General features: G+C 42.5%; 1 protein-coding gene across 3 annotated transcripts in view; it reads left to right on the top strand.

The window, feature by feature from the left end:
* Positions 1-4,279: 4,279 nt before the first annotated feature.
* Znf609 (zinc finger protein 609) overlaps positions 4,280-27,814 on the top strand; it is a 146,126-nt gene continuing 122,591 nt past the window's right edge. For all 3 annotated transcript variants that reach the window (XM_027411318.2, XM_027411317.2, XM_027411316.2), the window contains exon 1: positions 4,280-4,415. The gene's annotated coding sequence lies outside the window, so the exon portion shown is untranslated. The remainder of the gene's footprint in view (positions 4,416-27,814) is intronic.

Here is a 27,814-nt window from a genome sequence, read left to right as displayed (position 1 = left end):
TGTTCACTCAACTGTGAACTCTGCTTGTTGCATAGCATTGCTTCTGCAGAGCCTGATCACTCTCAGGATTCCCAGGGAAAACTGAACAGATTCTGTTCTAAAGATGCACACATGCAGTGTTCTCTCTCTTGGTCTGTTGGACCTCTGTTGAGAAAGCAGAAGGACAGCGAGCAGCATTTATCAAGGTGGGGGTGTCTTTTTGGTCTCTTGCAAACCCCGCCATTATGTTCACTATGCAATTAATAGTTTACCAAGCAATGGCACCTTGAATTCTTGTTGAAGTTGTTGGGCTCTCTTAATACCAAAATAAAGCTGAAAAGTAGGAGGGGAAAAGAGAGGAAACTTTCTCTCCTTTTTTATTTGAAGACAGCCTTCACACAGAAGAATCTGTATTTATTTTTGTATGTGGATAATGTATGTGCACACCTAAAAAAAAAAAAAATTAGGAGCATCGACAGATCAGGTCATCAGCTTTACAGCTTTGCAAGTTTACAGCTCCTAAAATATGTAGCAGAACCACATGAATAAATGCAAAGCTATTTGGAAACTTCTCCTTTTCATGGTTAGGCTAGGAAAGTCTGTCTTTAGTTCACGTAGTAGTGGTAGTGTAAGGTCTCTATTTGCTGAGAAACCAGGGAGGAAGTGTAGGGGAGAAGCTTGCAGGTAGAGAGCCCTCAGTTGCTCACTGATGAATAGTATAATTTAAAATTTAATGGAAATTCTTAATAGCCTGAGTGTGAACTTGTCCAAGAACAGCCTGTTAGTGCTTTATGACACTTAACGCTGGCCCTGTAACTCTAGGGCAGTTTGGCCTCAGGAAAGTTTGAGTTTCTGAGTTGATGTTCTGTTGCAGCTTCTATTTGTATTCCCTTTTGAACGATTGAATTCAGTTGCTATTAATTTTATAGTAAAGGAATTTGCTTTTTTGTTTTTCAGACAGTACTCAGTTTCCTTTATATGAGCTCACAGTAGGTATGTTTGAAATTGGGGACTTTCTCAGATTTGATAAGGCCTCATCTTTAGTGATGTTTAGAATAGATTAAGAATCTGGCCAGGTGTGGCGGTGTACACCTTTAATCCCAGCATTCCGGAGGCTGGAGCAGGTGGATCTCTGTGAGTTCCAGGCCAGCCAGAGCTACATAGTGAGAGCCTGTCCCACAGGAAAAAAGAAAAAGAATTTGGGTTTTTTATTTTTGCTTCCTTATCTAATATAGAGAAAGAACAAAGTATCTGTCTTTTCTTTTTAACCTGGAATTTTATTGAAGACCCATTTTTTTTTCCCTAGGTGAAAAGGTGAGAAACTTCAAAGATTACTTTTACAAATAATTATAGTTATGGGCTTCTGTGAGTTATGACACTTAATTTCTTTCCATTTTAATTACTGTCCTACAACCTATTCTTATGGTGCTCATTTAATTTGGTAAATTTGTTTAATGCCTTGAAGGGCCTAGCCAAGATTAGATGGCATGGGGTTGTTCACTTGGCCATCTCATTTTCTAAACTAGAGAGATCATCTAGCTTCAGTTTCTCAGGCCTGGAAGAGGGAAACAGTCCAGTGATAAAGCGTTTTGTTGTTGTTTTGTTTTGTTTTCCTTGAGATTCAAATAGCAAGCACACATGTGCTGTTCTCAGGTTCTGTGAATGTGAGGTGATCCAAGTTGCAGGCTCCACCAGCAACAAGGGATCCAGCCTGCAGAGAGCTTTTCTACTTTTCTCCTCAGAGAAGAAAGAACATAGCCACAGTGCCATCCTCTGTCACAAAGAACTTATATAAATGTCCATTTATCTGTGTGAATACAATGTGGCTCCATTCATGGGATGAAATGTAATCCCAGTAAAAAATACCCTAGATTGGAGTCAGGAAAAGAGGGGGAAGGGAGAGGGAAGAAGGGTTGCCTAAGCCCACAGACAGATGTATCTTGAGAGAATGGTACATTATGAGGAGAAAAGCTTATCAGTTTATAAGACTTAAGAAGAATCTAGTCAGGCATGATGTGCATGCCTTTAATCCCCAGCATTTGGGAGGCAGAAGCAGATAGATCTCTAGGGTTGTGCTGTCTAATATGGTCGACACTCACCACAGGCTGTTTAAATTTGAATTAAATTCTAAGTAAAGATTAAAGATTGTGTTCTTCAGTCCCTGAAACTTAAGTGCCCAAGTAGCCTACATGTGGCTAGTGACTTCTGAACTGAACAGCAGGGGGCAGGGGTTAGCAAAGTCATTCAGTAAAGGGTCAGATAGCAAATGACTTAACTTTTATAAACCATTCAGCTGTGCTGTTGTACTGTAAATACATCCACAGATACTGTGACTACATTTCATGAGTTTTTGTTTGGAGACACTTTTTTTTTAAAGACAGTTTCTCTGTGTATCACACTTCAAGCTCAGGCTAGTCTTGAATTTTAGATCTCCAGCCTCAAGTTCCCAAGTGCTGGAGTTTTGTATCACCACACCCAGATTCACATAGTTTTTGTATTGTAAAATATATGTTTATTACTTAGCTATTTAAAAACATAAAAACTATTTTTTTTAGCTCACAGGATTTGCCAAACAGGTGGTGGTGAATCTGACTTGTTCTGTGGGACGTAGTTTGCCAATACTTGCTCTGCAGACACAAGCTAAAACTTAAAGCTCTTTACTGTTTAGTACAGTAGGTCCTTTGACATTTTTTCACTAAGTCTTTCAGGTTTGAGAGCTTGCTCTGACTAGAAGCTAAGTAGAACTGCCCCCCCCCACTGTTTTAGTCTACTTCCACAATATTTAATACTTAATTAAATCACAGAACTATAAAACACTAAACCCTGCTTTTTCTCTCTGTTAGTAAACCCTCATTTGTAACATCAGAGAGTACAGATTGGAGATTCTTCTGTCACTCTGAGTCAGTTCTGTCCTTTTACTGTCCAAGAACAATATGAATATTGATGGACCAAAAGGGAATTACTTTTTCCTAGACTAGACAGGCTTAGTGTTTGTCTTTAAGCTGTCAGCCCTCCCACCCTCCTTTCCTTTCTGTGAAGACAGAGATGGAGAGTAAAGGGACTTTATGACCCACTCAGTCTCTAAGTCACATGCTATTTTGAATGGCACTATTGAAGGATGCCTTAGAATAAGAGAATAAGGAGAGATAACTGCACAGCTGAATAAAATAGTCAAGGACACAGGAAGGACATGATAGAATCCAAGTAGAGGGTTCTTGAGAATGAAGATAAACTTTGGTCTGCTATGGTATTAGGTGGAAACCTCAGGTCATCAAGACTGCTTTGTAAGCAGCTGGTGGGAGGGCTCAATTACACATGGACAGAGTCTACTGTGTAGGAGATGGTGTGCTGGGCAATCTAAGATGGATAACAGATTACCAAAAAAGTCAATAGATAGAGATAGAATGGTGGGTTAGAGGGCAGGGAAGGACTCAAGATAAAATGCAGTAAGATTTACTGATACTGGATGGTGAAATGTAAAGGGACACTGGAGAGTTTTTAAATGGGTATTATGTAGAAGGAAACAAATGGTAGGAAAAGAAAAGAAAATGATCCTAACAACAATGGATAAAAAAGTTTGCGCGCCATTAAGACGGCTCAGTGGGTAAAGGTGAGTGCTGCTAAGTCTAGGGAACCTAAGTTTGATCCCTGAAACCAGACGGTGGGAGGAAATCAACTCCCACAAATTGTCCGCTGACTTGCATACGTGCGTCACGACACGTCCCCCCCCCCCAAATTTTTCTTAAAATAGTTTGTCGAACTAAGAAGAAAATGGATGAAACCATCAAGAGCTGTGTTCTTGTCTTCTGTTCTTTATGGATATTCATGATCAGACCCCGTGGTGTCTCCTCTTTCCACGGTTGAAGGACATCTGTATTTAAGAGCTAACTCTTCTCCAGAGACTTCTCAGTGTGAAAGTCTGATCCAGCAAGAGTTTTTTGCACGAGGAGAGAGCACTGGGTTCAAGCTCTCCACCCTGGACTTCTGAGCATATCTTAGTTTCAACCCGCCCACCGGGTTTTCCAGCATTCTCTCCTCAGGACGCGAAGCAACCGCGCATTTAGAGACCCAGGACTTGGCGTCTGCATCCAGCTTCCGGGTTTCCTCGCGTACTCGCCAGCTCTAGACTCCACCGCGCACGGAATCCGGATCCGAGAGCACGAGAGTCCAGTGTCCGGGTCTTCCGGGCTGCCCTGGTTGTCCCGGATCGCGGCGGCGGCGGCGGCGGCGGTGGCGGCGGCGGCTGAGGGACCCGCGGCCCCGGACACAGCGGCCTCGGCCAGGCGGGGCGGAGCGGCGCGGGGAGGGGCGGAGAGCCGGGGCGGGAGGGGGAGGGGCCGCGGCCCGGATGGCGGCCCGGGACGCGTAGCAGTGGCGGCTCTGCGGCCCGGGGCCCCGGGCGGGCGGAGGGTGGCGGCTCCCGGGACCGGCGCGCGGTGAGTCCTAAGCTTTGTGTGGAGCCGGGGCTGGGAGGGGGGAGGCGACGCTGAGGAAGGCCCGGCGCCGAGGGGCGCGGAGGGCGCCGGGGCAGCGGCGCCGGGCGGAGGAAGTGGGGGGTTGGGGGGCCGGGGCGGAGCGAGGAGGTGTGTGCGGGGGAAGCGGGGTCGTTGCGTGGGTGGGGGAGGGGGGCCTGAGGTGAAGTTCAAAGCGTGGCCGGGGCGGTTCGGGCTGAGGGTGACGGTGCCCGAGATAGCCTCTGGTCTGGCCAGGTGGTAGGGGCAGGCCAGAGAGTTTTCTGAGGCTCTGCTGAGGGGCCCCTGGCGACTGGGGCTCGTCAGGGACTCAGGGGAGCGTGGGGAGCGGAGGGTTGAAAGCAGGACGTGTGCGCGGCCCGGGAAAGGAGAGCAAGGTGGCTGGGAGCATGCAGTCAGTAGGTTGTGGGTGTGTGCCCCTTCCCAGTCTTAGGTCACATTTACTCCTGTTCTTTTCTCCAAGATGGAGGGATCTCTGGGCCTGGACTTTAAACTGCTATCCCTGTATCCCCGGGAGGGTTTGAGACCCTGTCCTGTTTGGAAAACCCATGCTGCCCTCTTTTCCCTTTATGTGTAATTACGGTTGGATCATCTCTGTGCTTTGCTCAGATTCTCCTTCCTCCCTCTGGGGTTGAGGAGGAGGAGACACATCTGACCAATTAATGTGTGTTTGTGAAACAGGCAGCGGCAAACAGTCATTTCAGCTTCTAGGAATTAGGCTCACACAGGGTGGAGAGAGCAGAGCCCTTCAGGGGGAATATTTCTGAACAAATCACAGATGATTAAATTCTTTCAGAAACCGCTTCCTACCTAAATGAAAGTGGGAAAGATGGGGGAGAAAGCCTGGTTCCAGCCATGTGTCCAGAGCCCCAGGGGTTGAGGAGAGTCCCTAAGCCTCCACAGGCCTCTCTTTTCTGTATTAGGCTTTGCTCTGCAGCCTTGAGTTAATTTCACCCCTGCTGCTTTGTCTTGGGGAGGGAGTGCTGGTTTAGGCTGTTGTGAGGAGATGACTGTTCTGCTGCCACACAATAGTCGTGTCATTTTATCGGGAGTGCTACCCCAGGGCTGAGAACTGTTGCAGCAGAGATAAACCGGTCTCTCTCACCCGCCTATTGTGTACACAGTGAAGGTCATAGGTTCAAGTCTTGTCTGAGAGCTTTGGCTATGCTCCATCTCCCAGGCTCCTCAGTGCCATTTTCTTCCTCTTCCAGACTGGGGCTTACCATTGGAGGCCAGACAGAAAGGCTCTTCTTTTTTGAGTGAGGAACAATACAGAGCTCACTGGCACACATTTTTCCCAAAGAATAGAGGATGCCAGCCATGTTGTGCCTGCCTCTTTGGTTAGCCTCTAACTAAGTTGTGGAGGAATAGCATCTGGGATACACCACCCTCATGCTTTGTGGCAGACCTTTGAGGAAGAAAACTGCAAGGAGAGGGTTCTATACTTGCATAAAATATCATACTTAAGTGTTTCTGTATAGAAGTGGGACACTTACGCAGTGATTTTTTTTGGTTTGTTCTCTTAGGAAAACCACTAAAGATCAATTAGGAGTAAGACTGGAAGTCAAGGACCAAGTGCCCCCCCCCTACCCCCTATAGGGAGTCATTAGTTGCTCAGGCTGGCCCCTGACACAAAATCCTTCTGCCTCAGCCTCCTTATTACAGTCATGCACCTATGTCCTGCATCCAAGTACCTTTTTAAATGGTGACTTCCTGGTCAATAATTACACAACAAAAAAGCCACCCATTTTGCCTAAGACAAACTTTGAAAACAAAACTTTCCCTTTACAATTCACTTCTTTGGGGGGGGGTGTTTCGAGACAGGGTTTCTCTGTGGCTTTGGAGGCTGTCTTGGAACTCACTCTGTAGACCAGGCTGGCCTCGAACCCCGAGGCAGACATCTGCCTGCCTCTGCCTCCCGAGTGCTGGGATTAAAGGTGTGCGTCACTATACAATTCACTTCTTAATGAAAGAAGATGAACCAGGTATTGTGTTGTAGAGAGAAATTTACCACAGAGGGGAACTGTTAAAATTATCATTTGGATCTAGGGGCATTAGGAGAATCCTATCCTTGACTGTGTCATGAAATTCTTCAAGCAGTATTCTGACACAATTGTGTGTGTAGCAATTGTAGCGCTGTGTGTGTGTGTGTGTGTGTGTGTGTGTGTGTGTATCAATTATAGCCCATATATATGTACACACATAACAATATTTTGGGCTAGAAAAGTGGTTTGTAATGTAAGACCTTAAAGAAAACTTAAAAGATTAGAAAATAAGATTTATTGTAAAGGTGATTGTATTCAATATGCAGTGTACACAATAGCTACCCAACCTTTTTCTATAGTTTATTTTTGAATAGGAACATTAGCCTTTGGTTTTGGTGAGTGCTGACTGTAAGTGCTAATTGGTCTCTCCTTCCCTCATCTCTTTATTTAATAATGATGGCCTGCCACTTAGATGTTGGGACTTTGATAGAACAGGTTGTTTTGACACTTTATTTTATTTTGGTTTTTTGAGACAGGGTTTTTCTGTGTAGCCCTGACTGTCCTGGAACTTGCTTTGTAGAGCAGGCTGACCTCGAACTCAAAGATTTTCCTACCTCTGCCTCCTGAGTGCTGGGATTAAAGGCATGTGCCACCACCTCCTGGCTCCACTTAATTTTTTTGATAGTAATTGTCTTTAAGTCTTAGTGAAAGTGTTGTCTGCCCTGTATGTCCTTGGCTTCTTAGTGTGCCCAGTTAAACTGAATTCAAGGAATTTTCTTCTTGGGCTGTTGGCATTGTTTTCCTGAATGTTGTTGGGTGCAAGTGAAGGCAGAACCTCACATTAAATTTGCCTTGATTAGATTCAGAATTGTACTCTTGCAACCAGGAATCTTACATGAATCTTTTGAGTGTGACGATCTCTTAGCATTTTGAATGACTATCTTTCAGAGGTCACTATGAATTCTTCCCCTCCAGCCTCTTGGTAGGAAATATTTCCTTGTGAGAGATCTAAATAGCTGGGCACATGAGTGCTTGTGTGTGGTTATGGAAGTATAATTTTGGCTCCTGGTAGTAATGTGTTGCATTTAGCACATAGCAACTAAATGCCTGGAACAAGATAATTTGGTGAGGGGGCTACTGGTGCTCTGTTAAATGGAAGTGCCGCTCCTTAATTGTTAGACTCTCAGCACTTGTGCCTGAGCTCAGTCATGGAGGATACATACATACAGGAGCATTTGTTCTTCAGCAGTTGCCAGTCTGCTTCTCTTCTCTTCTTTGCCAGGTATTTTAGTACATGTACTGCTCCAAAGGCAGCTAAGCAATTCTTATTTTCATTGTGGAAAACCAGCATGGATGGGACTAATGCCAGGAATATGAAGCCACACTGAAATAAGGTAGCCTTTGGTTGTGTGGCAAGTTTTCTTTTCAGTAACTTAATTCTCCTGTCTATTTTTTTAAAAGCATTTTCCTTTTTAAAAATAAAACAGCATCAGTGAAAAGTGAAGGGAATACAAAAACTACCGTGTGCTAAATAATGCCTTCGAATTACCTCTCTAATAAAAGTTGGCTGTGACAGGCAAAATGAAGATAGGTGATGCTGATTGGCAGGTTCTGGGTCCACTAAATGTCAGTGAAGGACTCTTTTCACTAGAGAACAGGTAATTCACCAAAGCACCTGCCTAGCAAGGCATGTGGCATTGGCAGCAGCTGCGCAGCTGAAGAGGGATTATTGAGCAGGTGGCTGAAGAATCACATGCCACAGTGACAAGAAAATACTCAGTCCTGTGTGGTTTAGGCTCTGCTCACATGTGTGAAATTGCACTTTGTTTCACATCTCTTAATGCCTATTGTTGATTTGTGAGTGAGATGGTAATGGAATAGAGAAAGAGATTCTTTTCTGGCCCTTCACAGCCCCATTGTATTTCTGGAAGTTCGGGCTTTATGCCTTATGAAAGGGAAGGAAATCGTGGTAATTCAGTGCTTCTAGGACTTGTTTATTAGAAGGAAATGGGAAACAAAAAATTCTTTGCTTTCTTGATGATGAAAAGCTTTAGCTCACTGGGAGGATCCTCAGTTGGTTTTATGCAAAGGATGCAATTGACTTTGCTGAGCTAGGTACACCTGAAGCTCCTTACCCAAGAAATTTGCATGCTTTTATTTTATGAATGTTACTTCCTCCATGAAGTTTGCATTTCTTCAGTTTGCATTTCTTCAGTTTTAGGGGCTCCCCCTCCCCAGTACTTTTTCCTGATCTTCCTAACATCACTTGTTAAAACTAAAGTATCACCAGAGAACTATTTCTATTAAATATTCACTTTGAAAACAATAAAATAAAAGCAACTATTTTATTTCCTATGACTTGGAATAATACTTTATATTTTGAGGGTTTCTGAGAATTCATAGATTCTTCTTTAGATTGTTATTACCATCTTCCATTAATGTGATTTTCCTTTTCCATGTTCATTGAAGCTATTTGCTCTCTCATCTCATTTTGAGACAGTGTCTTGCTGACCATGAGCTTGTACCCTCTTGTTAACTCAAGAGTTGCTTCAACCTCCCAAAGACTAGGATTATAGGCATACCATCCTTGGGCCCACTAAAATTATGAACAAGTAACTTTATGTGCATTTTGTAATAATTTTCTATTAGATCACAGGCTGCATGGACCTTCTCTTGTCATGCACACAGGAATGGGTATGTCCAGTAGACTTCACAGGATATTGTTAATAGTTAATTGAAAGGAAGAAACTGTATTAACTGTTTTAAAGTCTAGATGTCTTTCTCAGAGAGGGGGGTTGGGGGAGAGCATGAGAGGGAGAGAGGGAGGATAACCTTCTTCCATCCTGTGGGATCTTGGGATTGAATTCAGATTGTAGACATGGAGGGGCAAGCACTGTCATGGGTTTTGTTTTATTTCAATTGTTCATAAGGCACCACCATGTCCTCACCTGTCATTCTCAGTACTTTGATTCCTGTGCTGTTCTTCACTCATCACTCATCCCCGTTCTTTGCTCTGAAGACTTCTGCAGCAGTGTGGAAACACTAATTACTGTCCTATTATAGTCACAACCTAAATCCCCCACCTCCTTCCCTCTCACCTGTCTTCCCCAAACCCTTTGCTCTAGCAGCAGTAGTTGAACTGCAGTTTTGTGAGCAGTCAGATCAATGATTGAGGCACATCTAGATCAAAAAGGGCTGAGTTTTCATGATTCTCCTGTTGTTTGCTCTTGGATCAGAGTCCCAGAAATAAGAAATGTCAATTACTTATTAGGTCGTATCTTGTCCAGCACTCAGGGCAAACCTTGAGTTTTCCTCTTGTAGCTGTGTTTTTTGTTTTTTGTTTTTTTTTTTTTTACTTTTTTTTGTTTTTACTTTTTTCTTACAAGTGATAGCTGTCTGTTGCTAGGCAAGTTCTGAAACTGCCTTCTTATTACGCTATGTGGTATTAGTGTCTGCCTAACTTTTCTTGGATTTTATTCTTGTCTGATTTCAAAATAGTCTTTCAGCTTCAATTGTTCTTGACTGATGGCCTTATTTGTGATTTCCTTTTGTAGTTATCTGTGTCAGAAAGATCTCTCACTTTTCAGCCTTTTAGTGTCAAATATTAACTTATTACTTCTATATTTGCAATACTGAAGATTGAACTAAGAGCCTCTCACATGCTAAACAACCTATTGCTGAGCTATATCCACAGCAGCTTTCTAGTAGTATAATTCTCATTATGGCCCCCTCCTATGGAAGGGGTACATTTGGTGGGCACACAGAACACAATTACTGTATTCTGGCTTGTACTAATGAATAAAGTAACTGAAACTCTGTGCCAGGTTTGTATCCTTTAATTCCTGTTAAGTATAAATAAATGCTTCTTTTTGTTGGGCTTAGGGGCTACTTCCTGTTCTAATTTTGATTTCTCTGTTTTTATTATTTGTGTGTATGGGTGTTTTGCCTGCATGTAAGTATGTGTATCGCATGCATGCCTAGAGCCCAAGGAAGCCATAAAGGAGGGTTTCATGTCCTGTGGTACTGCAGTTACAGACAGTTGTTAGCCTCCTTTTGGGTGCTGGGAATAGAACCTGGGTTGTCCTCATAGCTCTTAACCAGTGAGCCGTCTCTCTAGCCCCTGTCCCTTCCTCCCTCCCTCCTTCCCTTGTGCATTCTCTGCCTGTCTCTCAGGTGTTGAAATTACTGACTTGAGCCACTAAGCCCAGTTTTGTCTTCTTTATAAAGATGAATTTTGTCATTTTATTTGACTATGCTGGGAATCCAACCCAGGATAGTATATATAGTGCCGGTGTTGTACTACTAAGCTACAACTCTAGCCCAGGACAGATTTTAATTTTATTTAAAAATTTTTGTTAGGTTTATTTTATTTTTATGTGTATGAGTGTTTGTGTATCCGCTGCTCTCAAAGGTCAGAAGAGGGCATTGGATCCCCTGGAACTGGAGTTACAGGTTGTTGTGAACCACCATGTGGGTCATGGGGAATTGAACCCCCTGATCCTGGGCAAGAGCAGCCAGTGCTTTAACTACTAAATCATCTCTCCAGCCCCTTTAAAGTCCTTTTTATTAACTTAAAGATTGCATTTATATATTTTTAAAGATTTTATTTATTTATTATATTATATTATACAACATTCTGCTTCCATGTACATCTGCACACCAGAAAAGGGCACCAGATCTCATAACGGATGGTGATGAGCCACCATGTGGTTGCTGGGAATTGAACTCAGGACCTCTGGAAGAGCAGCCAGTGTTCTTAACCTCTGAGCCATCTCTCCAGCCCAGCATTTATTTATTATTTAATTTTAGCAGTTTATTGAGAGGTGTGTATGGTGTGTACCACAGCACACATGTCAGCTTGTAAGAGTCAGTTTTCTCCTCCATTGTGGCTCAAGGTGATTGAATTCAGGTTTTGTTAGGCTTGGTGGCAAGTACCTTTACTTGCTGAGCCATCTTATCAGGCCCAACATTTGTTTTTGTTTAACTTAGAGTTAAGATATTGTCTGAACTGGGAATTGAACTCAGGACCTCTGGAAGAGCAGCCAGTGTTCTTAACCTCTGAGCCATCAGAGGTTTTTTATATATATATATATATATATATATATATATATATATATATATATACACACACACACACACACCACACACACACACACACACACACACACACACACGCACGCACGCACGCACATATTTATTTATTTTACTAGGGTCAGTTTTCAAAGCATCGAGGGAAAAAAAAAAACACAATTGGGAGTCCTAATATCCAGGTTCTAAATATTACTGTGCCTCTTGGCTGTGTGACCTTGATGGGTTTTTTGTTTGTTTGTTTTGTTTTGGCTCTTTGAGACAGGGTTTCTCTGTGTAACCCTGGCTGTCCAGGAACTCAGTCTTTAGACCAGGTTAGCCTTGAACTTGCCTCCCAAGTGCTGGGATTAAAGGTGTGTGCTACCACTGCCCAGCTTGTTTTTACTTTCTTAACCATAAAGTGAACACGTTGGACAAGATTTTTAAGATTCCATTTGGCTGTAGGATTTCTAGCAACAGAAATAGTGATGGAAAAACTAGTCAGAAATGTTTTATATGAGTAGTTTTTATGGATATGTCAAAAGTACTTAATTGTTCAGGAGTGCTAATGAGAATGTAACTTTAGTTCCAGCTAACTCCTGTTTGTTGTGTCTAGAAGGTTGTATTTTTTTTATTAAGCTGTTTTTAAAAAATGATTATTTATTTATTTTAAATGATTTATTTATTTTTATTTTATGTGCATTGGTGTTTTGCCTGCAAGTTTGTGTGAGGGTGTCAGATCCCTTGAAACTGGAGTTACAGACAGTTGTGAGCTGCCTTGTGGGTGCTGGGAATTGAATCTGGGTCTTTTGGAAGAGCAGTAAGTCCTCTTAACAGCTGAGCCATCTCTCCCAATCCCATTAAGCCATTTTTTAGAAGGATGATTATGCCTTCATTCTATAGGCTGACCATTTTACTACTTATAATGTTCTGTTCTTTTCTTTTTGGGACAGGATTCTATCATATAGCTCTGGCTGTCCTGGAACTCAATATATAGACCAGGCTGGCCTCGAACTTTTGATAATCTTCCCATCTCTGCCTTCTGAGTGCTGAGTTTACAGTAATCTGCCTGCCTTACAAGTGTTGGGATTAAAAGGCATTTGCTACCACACCAGGCTCACTTATATCTTTTTCAAGTGTGCTTAAGACAAGGGATTAAGAGACACAGGGTTTAGGATAAGAACGGTATTTAGTTTGAGGGAAGGAAATCCTATCTGGAAGGACTTGCCTGGTATCAGCAAGAAGTGACTTCAAGATGCTACCTGATATTTTGCATATGAAATATTTGTGCTTAATGGAACTGGATATGGAGGCTAGTTGGCCATTCTTCTGTTGGGGGAAACCTACTTTGAGTTAACTTCTTGGGACTAAATATGAATTAATCACAATATTTTGTCTAGAAAATGAGATTATGTGGGTTTTTTGTTTTGTTTAGTTGCTTAGGGCTGAAGCCCAGGGTCTTGGGTTGTTATGTCTTGAGCCCTCAAGTAATGTAAGGGAATAAAATTGTATAACCAAGTTATTTCCCCAAATTAGGATTTTAGCAGCAGTTTTCTAGATAATCTTTAGATTTGGAACCTCAATAGTAGCTGTTTTTGTTGATTCATTTTGCTGTTTGTTTAATATTATGAAGATGATGATCTTTTAATATTTTGTTGTTAGTATGGATGGGGAAATCATATTATCTTGGCATCTTTGCATGTTGGAAATGGTATTCACTGTTGTAAATTTGTACTTAACCCGACTGGTCTGGGCAAGGAATACTTGGTGAACAGACTGTTTGTTTTAGAATTAATGGAGTCCTGGTAGTGCATTGCTATATCTGCAGCCATCTGTAGCACATGACTGATTTTCAAGCAAGTTTAATGGTTATTTGGGAAGTATCCCAACTGTGTGGTTCTAAATTATTTTATATTTTCTTTTTTTTTTTTTTTCCCGAGACAGTGTTTCTCTGTGGCTTTGGAGGTTGTCCTGTAACTAGCTCTTGTAGACCAGAGATCTTCCTGCCTCTGCCTTCTGAGTGCTGAGACTAAAGGCATGTGCCACCAACACCCAGCTATTCTATATTTTCATTTTTTTATTTTGTTGTTGTTTTGAGACAAGGACTCACTGTGTAGCTCTGGCTAGCCTGAAACTTGATATTTAGACCAGGCTGGCCTCAAACTTTTGATAATCTTCCCATCTCTGCCTTCTGAGTGCTGAGTTTACAGTAATGTCCCAGCATAGAAATTTTCTTTTTTCAAGACAGGGTTTCTCTGTAGCTTTGGAGCCTGTACTGGCACTCACTCTGTAGACCAGGCTGTCCTGGAACTCACAGAGACCCACCTGTCTCTGCCTCCTGAGCACCGGGATTAGCTGGCTCAGCATAGAATTTTATAGTTAGTTTCACAGATTAGATTTTACAATTAGCTTTATAGTGTAATAGTTTTTAAAAGAATTTATTTTATTTGAATGTGTATGAGTATGGGTCTGTGTGAGTATGTACAACCAATTACAGTGAATGGTGGAGGCCAAAGGCATTGGATCCTTTAGATCTGGAGTTACAGGTAGTTATGAGCTGTCACACGTGTTGTGTTCTGGAATCAAAATCTTCTTCAGGAGCAGTGTGTGCTGCCTCTGCAGCCCCCTCCCCTTTAAACATTTTTAATTAATTTTATTTATGTATTCATTTTATGGGTGCTTATGTGATGGTAGTCATGTGGGGGTCAGATAACAACCTACAGGAATGGGTTTGCTCCTTTCACCATATTGTTATGGGGGAGGGGACTCGGGTTGTCAGGCTTGGCAGCAAGTACCATTATGTGCATTGTTTTAAATGTCGTGTGGAACAGAGGGAATTGAATTAGCAAATGGCCAGGGGATTAGGTACACACAACCTAATCAGACCACAGTGTGTAATTCAGATCCCTATAGTTAGGGTGCATTGGGTGCTGGTACCACATTGGAGGCTGTTGTTACCTGTCATTTCTTAGGATATAGGTTAATATTTGTAGAGGAAGGCAGTAGTATTTTCTTTACCCTGTTAAAAATACAGCTTACAGGTTTTTGGTATGTTGTTAACACCATTCCTAGCAACATTTTTCTTGTTTTCATTTTAAAGATTTATTTATTTATCAGTGTTCTGCCTGCAGGCATACATGCAGGTAGAAGAGTACACCAGATCTCATTACAGATGGTTGTGAGCCACCTTATGGATGGTTGCTAAGAATTGAACTTAGGTCCTCTGGAAGAGCAGCCTGTGCCCTTAACCTCTGAGCCACCTCTATAGCCCCCTCCTAGCAACATTTCTAGGTGGCACTTTGTACCTGGTTGGGGATAGTCCATCATGTGAACTGAAGTGGACATTAATGAATAAACCCTATAAACTTCAGTTACAAATTCTGAAGTTTGGCGTGAAATTCAAATGCTTACCCTTGTTCTAAAACAAGGTTTATTCCTAGAACAGTCTTAAAGAATGGTATCAGAAATAAAACCAAACAGAAGAGAAACAAAACTGTGAAGCCCAGCGGGTCATATAAATCTGTGAGGTATATAGGAAAAACAGTATTTTTCTACTTGGCATCTGCTTTAGTATGTACTTACAGTTCAAAATTTTTGAAACTTGCATCCTTTATTATGGTTCTTCCCATTGCTGTAACTCAGACATCCCACCTTATCTAATCACTCACTGAATTGTCTGTTTTCAATTTATTCCATTTTTTTTTTTAAACATGTATTGCGTGCCCATGAAGGTGGGGAGGGGGACTAAATCCCCTGGGACTAGAATTACAGGGTATAGAGAATCAGACCCAGATCCTCTAGAGAGTAGCTAGTGTTCTTTACTGCTGAGCCATCTCTCCACCTCCATTTACCTCCTTTTTTCCTTATCTGATCTTACATTTGTGTAGTAATCTCATGGCAATGTTCTTTCTGTGTTCTGTACTACATGGTCCTGCTATATATTTTTATTTATTTGTTGAGTATTTCATGTGCTAGGCCAGATATGGTCCCTTCCCTGTCCTATTGAGACCTATGATCTATATGAGGAGATAGTCAACTAATGAATATACAATTATAAATATAAATGGTCTAAAAGAAAATCATTTGGTTCTAGAATAAGTAACACAGAAACCCACCATGTACTTCAGGGAGGGTATTTTATTCCTTTAAGTTTTAAGTATCTTTATTTTATATGTATGAATGTTTTTGCTTGTGTCTCAGCACTGCATGCATGCCTGACACCCATAGATCAGAAGAGGGCATCAGATTACCTGCCTCTGTTTCCTGAGTGCTGGGAAGGTCTGTACCACCACATCCAACCTAGCATAGATTTTTTAAAATTATAATTTGACACATTTTTTTCCACTTAAAAAAGCTAGCCCACTAGTATAAGCCAGTGTTTAAAACCGTTTGCCAGGTGACAGTGGCACACGCCTTTAATCCCAGCACTTGGGAGGCAGAGGCAGGTGGATCTCTTGAGTTCGAGGTCAGCCTGGTCTACAGAGCAAGTTCATGGCAGCCAGAACTATACATAGAAACCCTGTATCAAAAATAAACAACAACAACAAAACAATTTAAAATTATTATTGTGAGGGAGAGAGAGATTGATTGATGTATCGGTGTGTATCATGGTGCACATGTGGGGGTCAAAGGACAACTTTGTGGAGTCAGTTCTCTTCTCCCTTTACATTTGCCAGGCTGTGGGGCAAGTGCCCCACTAAGCCATCTTACTGGCTGCTAGACTTATTTCAGATTTTGTTTGTTTTGATCAAACTTGGCCTTCCTCAGCTTTATTTCATGTTTCAGTCTATTAATATCTTTTTTTGGAGCCTGTCCTAGAACTCACTCGGTAGACCAGGCTAGCTTCGCTGACTCTGCCTCCCCAGTGCTGGGATTAAAGGTGTGTTCCACCAATGCCAGGTCTCAATATCTTTTTTAATAGCCATCTCAGTGACTTACCCTGGATTTTTTTCTTTTTCTTTTTTTTTTTTTAAACAGGGTTTCTCTGTAGCTTTGGAGGCTGTCCTGGAACTTGCTCAGTAGGACAGGCTGGCCTTGAACTCAGAGATCTGACTGACTCTGACTTCCAAGTGCTGGGATCAAAGGCATACACCACCACTGCCCAGCCTTACCCTGGATTTTCTCAATCTGTTTCGTTTTTTTCTGTTGGAATGCCTTTCTCTGCTTCCAGGGCATTCACCTCTCCAGTCCATCCCTTCCTTCAAACTAGTATAATGCTTAGTCTTTTTTCCTGAAGCCTTTTTACCACACATTCTCACTCTCCAACTGATTTCATTTTTCTCTGTCTATTCAGGACTTTTTAGGGGATGGGGTAGGGAGGTGGGGAGTAGGGGGTGGCTAAGATCTCTGTTAGAGTACTTTATCATATTCTGCCTTACATGATAATTATTTGTGGATGTATTTTCTTCCTGCCTCATTGTAAACTCTGTAAGACAGCAGTGTCTCCTCTGTTCTTTTGTCCCCCATAATTCCTAGCCCAATGCTTTGAATATAACTATGCATAATTAATGTTTTTTGAATTGAATTAGACAGACTTTGAAAAAAAGAAACTTAATGTGGTTTTTTTTTCAAACTCCTTTTATACTAAAACAAATTCCATTCAACACGTTTTATCCCAAATTGAATAAACTAGGAACAAGACAGTCTGTGAATGGCTTAAGAAACCCTTCTGATTCCAGGGCAGGCTTTATTACCTTATTGCCTGGAGCATTGCCCACTCCATGAATGCATCCTAACGTGGAGGAGTTTGTGCAAGGTGGGCCACTCACAGGAACCAGCCTGGTTCTGCTAGAGAAATAGTATTGGATACTCTGGGTCTTGTTCACCTTTTTAAGGTTTTGTTTGTTTGATTCCATTGGATTCCTGCTATATGTTCTATACTGTTCTAGCTTCTTAAGATCTGTCAGTGAATAAAATAGACCAAGACAAAAACCAGCCACCAGTGGACTTTACCTTTGTGAGTAAAGATGTTTTGCCCTGTAGTCCAAGCTGGCTTTGAAGCATTCCTCCTGCCTTGCCTTCTGCAGTGCTGGAATTACAGCCTTGCGGCACCTGGCCCAGCAGATTGTATCTTTTAAAAGGAGATAAGAATAAGTATAGTAAGTAATTATATAGTATTAAAAGGTTGAGAAATGATGTAGGGTAAAGGAGACTGGACATGTAGAAGGGTTAGATGGATCAAGTGGGAGGTTAGCAGCTTTTAATAAGATTGGTTGATGTAGTTGGGTGGTTATAGACTCCTCAGATTGGTAGCTGCTTTTCTGTCCAGTAAAGAGAAAGAGGCAGTATCTGCAGTTGTTCCCGAGTCCAGCTGACTGAAGGAAATACTTGTTAAGTCTTTTCTGGTGGCTGGCATTCCTGGAAGTTAATCACAGTGACAGTTGCATTCAGTTGTGTCTGGAAGACTCCAGGGGTAAGAGCAGTTCCCTGAAAATGGGATATTCTCAGCTGCTGAGTAGGCCTTGAGTGTCTGGAGTTATGGGTGAGTTAAGCTTCTGAATTTTCTTCATTTTTCAAAGGGAAAAGGCTAAAAATACGACCTTCCTTTTTTCTAGTGAGGCTTCAGCAAATTTGAGTTAGTTTTGTGGGGTTTTTGTTGTTGTTGTTTTGTTTTTGTTTTTCGAGACAGGGTTTCTCTTTGGCTTTGAGAGCTGTCCTGGAACTAGCTCTTGTAGACCAGGCTGGTCTGGAACTCACTGGTCTGCCTCCCGAGTGCTGGGATTAAAGGGTGTGCTACCACTGCACGGCTTGAATTAGTTTTTTAATCTTTAAAAGAACATGCATACAGATTGGCATCATGGCCCATACCTATAATCATAGCATTTGTGAGGTGGAGACTGGAGGACATGAATTAGAGGCCAGCTTTGGCTACATTGTGAGTTCTAGGCCAGCCTGAGTTACACCATAAGACCCTGCATCAAAAACTGGTGCAATGGTCCAGGGGGTAAAGATACCTGATGACCTGAGTTCAGTCCCCAGTACCCACATAGTGGAAAGAGCCAACTCCTGCAAGTCAGTTTACTATAATAGGTTATTTATGATACATAACATTAGAATATGTTTTTGGGCTCTGGAGGTCAAATGCAGGGTAAGCAAGCACCTTACCCATTAGTTGTATCTCCCAGCCCCTAAAAATTCTTTAACTCAGATCCATGTTAAGAAAAATCTGTTACACTTAGTCAACTTGTAGGTTGTGATGGTGAGTTTCTAGGTAGATTTCACATTGCCCCCACCCCACCCCCCTTTTGAGGCATTGCTATATCTGAACTAAAAGAAGCCACACATCCTCAGATAGCATAAGTGGTCATTCCAGGTCATCCAGAGCTACATAGAAATATCATACTGGATATAGAAAGATTTAAAAGCTGTAGTATTTAGCTGGGCATGATGCCACATTCCTTTAATCCCAGCACTTGGGAGGCAGAGGCAGGTGGATCTCTGTTACTTGTGAGGGTTTGAGGTTAGCCTGGTCTACATAGTAAGTCCTGGATAGCCAGTGCTATCTCAAACCTATCTCAATCCCCCCATCACACACACACAAACAAAACAAACATATTTACAACATTTGAAATTCATGTTAAAGCAAAAGACTAAATAGTCTGTACAAAACAGATAGTTGGGCTAGAGAGATGGCTGAGTGGTTTGAGCACTGGCTGTTCTTCCAGAGGAACCAGGTTCAATTCCCAGAACTCACATGGCAGTAACTCCAGATCCAGGGGATCTGACACCCTCACACAGACATACATGCAGGCAAAACACCAGTGCACATGAAATAAATAAATAATTTAAAACACAGAGAATTGCTGGGCACATGCCTTTAATCTCAAAACTCAGGAGGCAGAGGCAGGTGGATCCCTGAGTTCAAGACAAGCCTGGTGTACAGAGTGTATACCAGGACAGTCAGACCCACACAAAGAAACCCTATCTCAAAAAGTCAAACAAAGCCCGGTGGTGGTGGTGGTGGTGGTGGTGGTGCACGCCTTTAGTCCTTTCACTCCAGAGGTAGAGGCAATCTGATCTCTGTGAATTTGATACCAGCCTGGTCTACAAGAGCTAGTTCTAGGACAGCCTCCAAAGCCACAGAGAAACCCTGTCTCAAAAAAAAAAAAAAAAAAAAAAAAAAGACATTGTTTTGGACCTAGTTTGGGTGTGGTGGTTAGATGAAGTCTTAAGGTTTTAGATAGGGTCTGATTGGAGTTACTGAAGGGTAGGGTGTGAGTTAGGGTTAGTGTTAGGGTGATACTGGGTTAGGGCTATTAGGGTCAGGGTCAGAATGATACTCAGGCTTAGGCTTAGGGTGGGGGTGATACTGGGTTAGGGGTTAGGGTTAAGCCTAAGGGTTAGGGTTAAGGATTAGGGTGATACTGGGTTAGGGCTAGGGTAGGGCTTAGGGTTAAGCCTAACAGTTCGGGTACATTAAAGTTTATTGGGGGGGGAGGCAAGAGAGAGAGCTCATAAGAGAGAAGAGAGAGTAAGTGGTCAAGATGGCGGCCCCCAGGCTAGGCCACATGGCCAAGATGGCAGCTGCCACGAGTACATTCCTGTCTGCCGGACCAGAGATCAGCCTGCCTCTGCCTCCTTTAGCAAATCCTACTGGCATGCGCCACCACAACCGGCGGAAGTGGCTTTTTTTTTTTTTTTTTTTCCTCCACGAGCGAGGCAGAAAGACAAAACAGGAGAGTGAGAGACATTTTGAACAGGAGCATAAGAGTTCCAGCTAAACAGGACATTCCCAGTTTTAGCTGTGGCCGGCAGGAGTTTTAGCATGCAGGGAAGAAAAGAGAACAGACAAGTAAAAAAAAAAAGAGGCCGCATTCCCAACCATGGGTCACTGGCAGAATGTAAGCAAGCACATGGTTTGATATGGGGGTCCCAGCTTCCATGAGAGAGGCAGAAAAGATGCCACACCTATAATCTCCAACGTCCCAGAGGCCAAGGGAGGATCAGACAAAAGGCAGTAACTGATTTCGTGTCTGTCAACCACAAATCAGGAGCCAGAGCTCCCGGAGCCCAAGAGACACGGTCACTCAGTATTGGGATTTTCGACCGGTCTGAAAACACGAGACCATGGTCTCGATACAAGTCCCAACTCTTGGAAGCAAGGGCGGGGAGGGCTTACCAGACATGCAGACCTGGTGTTGGATGGAAGAATCCATAGATCCTTAGTTTGTAAAGCGGCAAGTTGAAGTTTACGAGTTCCAGCATCTTAGGCCGCCACAGGCAGGAGTAAATGCCAGGAAAAACTGAGAGATGGAAAGTGGGTTCCAGAGATGCTTAGATGGAAAATCGACCTGGTTGAGTTCACAGGGTCCCGGCACATCTCAAGACTGCCACAGGCAGGAGAAAACGCCAGAGAAACCTGCTGAGTCTTACTGCACCAAATGTTTAGGTTTCTGCTTAAAGATGCGCTCTATGGAACATAAAAGTTTATTCAAGGTGGGGGAGGGAAAGAAGTGGGGGAGAGGAAGGCAAGAGAGAGCGCATAAGAAAAGAGAGTAGAAGAAGAGAGCATAAGAGAAAAGTGGGCAGGTGTCTGTCTTTTAAAGGGGTCCTACCTACGTGCAGACTTAGTTCCCATGGAACCCTGGGCTGACCAGGGTACTGCCTGAGTGAATTCTGCCAGGTAACAGGGGCGGGCCAGTGTAATGTCTGAACCTTTCAAGGACAGCCAGAGCTACACAGATAAACTGTGTCTTGGGGGGGAAAAAAGGGAAAAAAAATATTACGGGTCTGGACATCTGGTTCAGATGGTAAAGTGCTTGCTTTACCATAGTTAACATAATGACCATAGTTAAGCCGGGCAGTGATGGCACACACCTTTAGGCCCAGCACTCTGGAGGCAGAGGCAGGCCGATCTCTGTGAGTTGAGACCAGCTTGGTCTGTAAGAGCTAGTTCCAGGACAGTCTCCAAAGCCACAGAGAAACCCTGTCTCGGGGGAAAAAAAAAAAAAAAAACCATAGTGAAGATGCTCAACACCTTTTTAAAAGCTAGTCAGTAGCACCCATCTATAACCCCAGTACTGTGGTAGGTGTATGTGGAGATAGGTAAATCCCTGTTTCAGTGTAAAGTGGAGAGTATAAAGGAAGGTGTTTGCATCCTCAAGCACATTTGTATGCACATATACACATAAGAGCTCAATATTACGATTTTTCTGTGACATTAAGCTTTTGGGGGGCTGATATATGTTATATGCATGTGTGTGCACAAGTACTTTCTGTTCTATTCCTTTGATGCGGGGTCTCTCTCCGAACCTGGAATCCAGCAAGGTTTTTTTCACATAGACTGTCAGCCAGTGAGTCTCGGCAATTCTATTCTGTCTTTGTGTCACTTAGTGTTTGAGTTATTGGAGCGTATGGGATCATGTTTACATAGCAAGCATTTCTAACTGCTGAGCTATCTTTTGCTTTTCTGTTTTTTTCTTTTTTTAATGAGACAGGGTTTTGTGTAATTCACACTAATGGAAACTCACTTTGTAGCCAGAATAACCTTGACCTCTCTTTTAAGCTGAAGGACTGTTTTATTGGAATTTAAAAGAAAAACAGTACAGGTTAGGTAAAAGTCCTGGCCATCACTAGGAGGACAGATAGAAAAAGGTCTTGCCTTTTAAGTTAGACATGGAATAGAAATAGAGATAGCTTATTAAGAAAGGAAAACATATTCATTCCCAAGAATGGAAGTGGACTAGTGAGCTGAGGAACAACCCGGCAAGCATGACCTTGAATTCTTAGTCCTCCTGCTTCCACTTCCCTAATGTCAGAATTATAGAAATTGACCTCCAAATGGTCAAGACTTTGAAGCCCTTTGAGATTTTGTTTCAGGAATGCATATTATGAGTGAGATGAAACATTGGTGAACCTCAGTGTGCAAGAATTGAATTAAAAGTAAGCATAAAGTCTCAAGTATTTTCTCAGAATGAGTAATTTCTAGCTAACAGTGGTAACTCCCAAATGAAACTGGAAACTCTGGTAAGTGATTCCTAGAAAAATTGGGTCAATGTGCTGCCAGAGAAATGCTGGGCATCATTAGGAACAGAACTAAATAAAAAATTTCCCTCTACATAAAACTAAGACTTATTCTAATACGTGTTACTGTCTTGTTCTGGTTGCAAATACTTCCAGAATTAGTGGCCAAAGAATGTGAGGACTTTAGTAACAAAATGGGGTGAGGGGGTATTAAAGATTTTATACTTCTCAGAATTAGTGGCCAAAGAATGTGAAAACTTAATACCACAAAGGGGGGGGTTGTTAAAGATTTTTATTTTATGTGTATGGGTGTTTGCCTGCACATAAGTCAGAAGAGGGTATTGGATAACCTGGAACAAGAGTTAAGAGATTGGTGTGAGCTGCCTTATGGGTACTGAGAATTGAACCTTGGTTCTCTACAAGAGCAGTAGGTGTTTTTAACCACTGAGCAGTCTCACAAGCCCTTGGCAGTTTAAAATTTTTTTCTCCTTCATCTTTCTGACTATTGAAACTAGAATGTCATGTGTACTATGATACTAAACTGCCTATATTCCAGACCCCAGTGCTTTTATTTATTTATTCACTCAGAGACAGGATTTCACATTGCTCTGACTGGCCTCAAACTTATTATATGGCCAACAGTGACTCTGAACTTCTGGTTCTCCTACCTCTCTCTCCTTAGTGCTGGGATATCCACACTTGGGTTATGTGGTGCTGGGGATTCAGCCCAGAACTTGGTGTATGCTAGGCAACTTTCAACTGAACTATACTCCTACTCCTTTTTATTATCAAATTTTAAAATTTTACTGTGCTGGGATTTGAACCCAGACTCTTTGACATAGCACTTGGACTACCACTGCACTGCATTCATAGATTCTCAGCTTTTAAAGAGAATATTAAGCCCTGTCAAGCCATGGAATGAACCTATAGGTTTGATCACCAGTTCTTAGTGTCTTTCTGTATTTTATAGAGAATTCCCTTTCAAGTCAGAAGTGAATTTATTGTACTTAAATAGCTATCCTTATGAATGCTAAGTAACTAAAATGTGTTAACTCTAGAGTTGGAAAAATTTAAAAATAGGTTTTTAAACCTTGAGTGAAAGGAAAAGAGAATGTGTGAATGAGGGTGCATGTGTGCCACAGCCCATGTGTGGGGAGGTTAGAGGACAACTTTGGAGAGTCAGTTCTCACCTTCTACCTTGTTGAGGTATGGTCTCTTTCTACTGTTGCGCTTTTTACTCCAGTGTAGCTGGCCCATGAGTGTCCAGCCGATTTCTCCTGTCTCTGCTGGAATTACAGATGCATACCGTTCCATCCAGGTTATTGTGTTGTGTTTTTTTTCTGTATTTTTAAAAATTTTAATGAATTGAAATAGATACAGCACTTTCTCCCTTCTCTTTCATGCCTCCATCCCTTCCCAGTTAACCCCCCTCCAACTCCTTTCATATTTCCCCCTACATTCTTAAGTTGATAGCCTCATTTTTATTATTATTGTTACATATATATGTGTGTGTGTGTGTGTGTGTGCGCGCGCGCGCGCGCGCAACCTGCTGAATCTGTTTCTGTCCTTGTGTATGTGGTTCTAAGACTGACCACTCTGCATTGAGCAGCCAGTAAAGAGGCCCATCTCTAGGAGAGGCTAATTCTTCCTCCCAGTAGTATTTAGTTGTCTAAGTTCTTTGTCTAGGGCTGAGCACCTCCAAAAATCTCCTCCTTTCACATTAGCGTGTCTTTTTGTTGTTGTTTTGTTTTGTTTGAGACAGGGTTTTTCTGCGTAACAGCCCTGCCTGTCCTGGGACTCCAGTCTGAGTCTAAAGGTGTGCGCCACCACTTCTCAACTAACATGTCTATTGATACTGTCATTGTTCCAATCTTGTTTATGCAGCCATTTCTAGAAGAGATTGTTTCATAGCTAGTATCCTGGTGTCTGGCTCTTATAATCTTTGTACCCCCTCTTGGGCAAAATTCTCTAAACCATAGATACAGGAACTGTAGTGTAGATAGAGCCATTGGGACTGGGCTCCCCACGATCTGTTGATCTCTGCCTTATGTCCAGTTGTGGTTTCCGGGTTGGTCTCCATTTGCTGAAAAGAGAGACTTCTTTGATGATGGGTGGTTAGCTGCACTTATCTAGGAAAGGTGGCTAATGCACAAAAAGTATAATTTTTATGTTTATTTTATATACTTGGGTGTTTTGTTTACATGGGTGCCTGTGTACCATATGCCTGCCTGGTGCTTGTAGAGGTCAGAAGATAGCATCAGAGCCTTTGGAAGTAGAGTTACAAGTCCTTTACAAGAGCAACTCTGTTGAACTAAAAGTTCAGACACTGACAACAGAGCTTATGCCATAACTGATAGACCTGGAGGAGAACAAAGCAAGCCAGATGTCTTTGCTACTTACTAAGGGAGACCAGAAAAGGATTTCTGGTATCAGGAAAAATTGACTAAGATTTGTAAATGAGCAAAATTAAGTGCAGAGTCTCTTTCCTGCAGAGTTAAGGTATGATTTCCCGGTTCTGCAGGAACTACTGGCTCCCAGTAAGATGAGCATGCCAGCAGTAGGAAGTGTGAGGTCAAAACACAGGACATTTCTGGGGAGGGCTCACTCTGTATTTCAGAAAGGGTCCTTCCTTGCCATATCCTCATAAGATGGAAGGACCAGAAAAGACTACCCACATTTTTTTTCTTTTTTTTTAAACATGGGTTCTGGGGATCAAACTCAGGTTATGTCTAGGGATTTTACCCACTGAATCATGTTGCCCACTTCCAGGTCAGGGTTTTTAAAGACAGCATCTCACTTGATCCTGCCTCCATTTCCTAAGAGCTAGGATTATAGGTTTTGGCTGTTTAAAGTGGAAAACATAGATTTTCTTTAGTTGTTGTTTATACAGACTAACATTTTTATTTATTTATTTTGGGGGGGGGGTGCTTTGAGACAGAGTTTCTCTGTGGCTTTGGAGGCTGTCCTGGAACTAGCTCTTGTAGACCAGGCTGGTCTCGAACTCACAGAGATCCCCTGCCTCTGCCTCCCAAGTGAAGGGATTAAAGGCGTGTGCCACCAATGCCCGGCTTATACTCCATTTTGATTGATGCTCACCCCATCTCCCTGTCACCTTTCCTTTCCACTTTTTATATTTCTACCCCAACATGCTTTCTTGTATTTCCTTTTCTAGTTTTATGGCCTCTACCCACACTCACTCTCATGTAAATACATTTATCTAAAAATCAGAGGGCCATGAGTGGTAGTACACACCTTTAATTCATTCATTTTGGAGGTAGAGGTGGTGGATCTCTCAGTTTGAGGCCACCTTAGACTATATAATGAGTTAAATAAAAATAGAAGGTTGTGTATATGAGAACATGTGACATTTGTCTTTCTGAACCTTACGAATTATATAGTACAATACTGTAATATTGACATTATCTAGTTTTACTTCATGTATGTGTATGTTTACTTGGTTCTATGCATTTTTTTTAAACTTTTATTATAGGTGGGGAGGGGTTGTACATATGGGAGTCACAGGACAACTTGTGAAAGTTGTTTCTCTTCTGCTGTGGGAGTCCCAGGGATTGAACTTTAGGTTGTCAGCCCTGGCAACAATTACCTTTACTTGCTGAGCAATCTTGCTGGCCTATTATTTTCTTTGTTAAGACAGTGGCATCTCATGTAGTCCAGGTTGGCTTCAGATTCACTTTGTAACCAAGGGTGGCCTTGAACCTTTTGCCTCCCAAATATTAGGGTTACAAGTGGCTTCACCATGCCTGACTGGTTTTATACCATTTTATCATGTGGAAGGTAGTAGTGTACCTAATACCATAGCATGAGGGTCCCTCATAGCTCATAGTGTTCTCTTATAGCCATATCTACTTTTTTTCTGCTGTCCCACTTCACATCTTCCAAAAAAAGTGTGTGTGTGTGTGTGTGTGTGTGTGTGTGTGTGTGTGTGTGTGTGTGTGAACCTTGTGAGATGGTGTTTCTCCTATTTGTCTTGCTTTTCTTCCAAGCATGGAGTGGACAGATTTTCTAAAGCAAAATCAGGAGACCTTTATCTGCCATGCAGGAATGAAAATTCAAAAGGGAAAGTAGGATCTCAGAGACAGCAGAATGCCAAGCTCATGAGCTCACAAGTGTTGCAGCTCTGTGCCCTGGCAGGCTTCAGGCACTAGCCAAGAGTGTCAGCACATGTTACAGCACAAAACTCTCTTGGTTCTCAGAACACTGGCCAAGAGCAGCTCCTTTTGGAGCCATTCAACAGAAAGAGGCCACTGACAAGAACAGCAGGCTTTTTGTTTTGTTTTGATACTGGGTCTCTCTCTATAGCCCAGGCTATCTTGGAACTCTCTATGTAGATCAGACTCCAGGCTGACCTTTAAATCGGAGATCTGCTTGCCTCTGCTTCTGAATACTGGGATTAAAAGTGTGTGTACCACACACAGCTAGGAGCAAGTCTTGAAGGCTGAACAGGAACAGATTCCTTATACCTTTTCTCAGCCTGTGGGTCAGCATCCCTTGGGGGGTTGAGGGATCCTTTCACAAGAATCAAGTATCCGATAACCTGCATATCAGATATTTACATTACGATTCATAACAGTAGCAGAGTTACAGTTAAGAAGTAGCAATGAAAATAATTTTATGGTTGGGGGTCAGCACAACATGGGGAACTATTAAAGGGTCTGAGCATTAGGAAGGTTGGGAACCACTGCTCTAGGGGAAGCAGGTACAGTGTCTGTTGGAGCTAGAGCAGTAGGAACTCAAGCAAATTCCCTTGCTGGAGGCAAGTCTTCAGCAGATGAGTCTCTGGCCAGCCTGGAGAGTAATCTTTCCCTAAGAGATGGACTCTGAAGTCTTCTTTTCTTCTGCCTCTAATGATAGAGCAATTGGAAGAGTGTCTAAAGCCTGCAGTGTTATATAGAGCCAGATGGGCCTTGATCGACTGAATTGTGTGTATGTAAATGAGGTATAAAATGAAACAAACCAGTAAAGAACTGTCAAACCCTGGACAGGGAAAGAGAAAACTTGCCCAAACCAGAAGGTATTCTTATTTAGGACCGCTGCTCTCTAGCCCCTCTTCTCCAGGCCAGAGCACACGTGAGCAAAGTTTAAAGCAAAAGGCCAGAAAACACCATGGCTTTCCAATTGCCTCCAGTTGACCTGAGGCAAAAACAGCTTGTTTTGCCTGAGGTTTGAGCTTGTTTTCAGCCACTAGGGCCTTCATTCCCAGCAGCCTGCTTTAGTCGAACTCTCTACCCACAGCAGCCCAGTTGTTGTTTCAGGCTATCAATCATAGCCTGCTGCATTGGTGGTTGGGGTGGGGAGTCCTGCATGGATTCCACTCCAGCAGCTGCAGGG

This window comes from Cricetulus griseus, chromosome 4 (assembly GCF_003668045.3).
Source record: "Cricetulus griseus strain 17A/GY chromosome 4, alternate assembly CriGri-PICRH-1.0, whole genome shotgun sequence".
In the NCBI taxonomy this organism is placed as follows: domain Eukaryota; kingdom Metazoa; phylum Chordata; class Mammalia; order Rodentia; family Cricetidae; genus Cricetulus; species Cricetulus griseus.
Note: the sequence above shows the minus strand (reverse complement) of the source record. Positions and strands in the feature narration are given on the sequence as shown.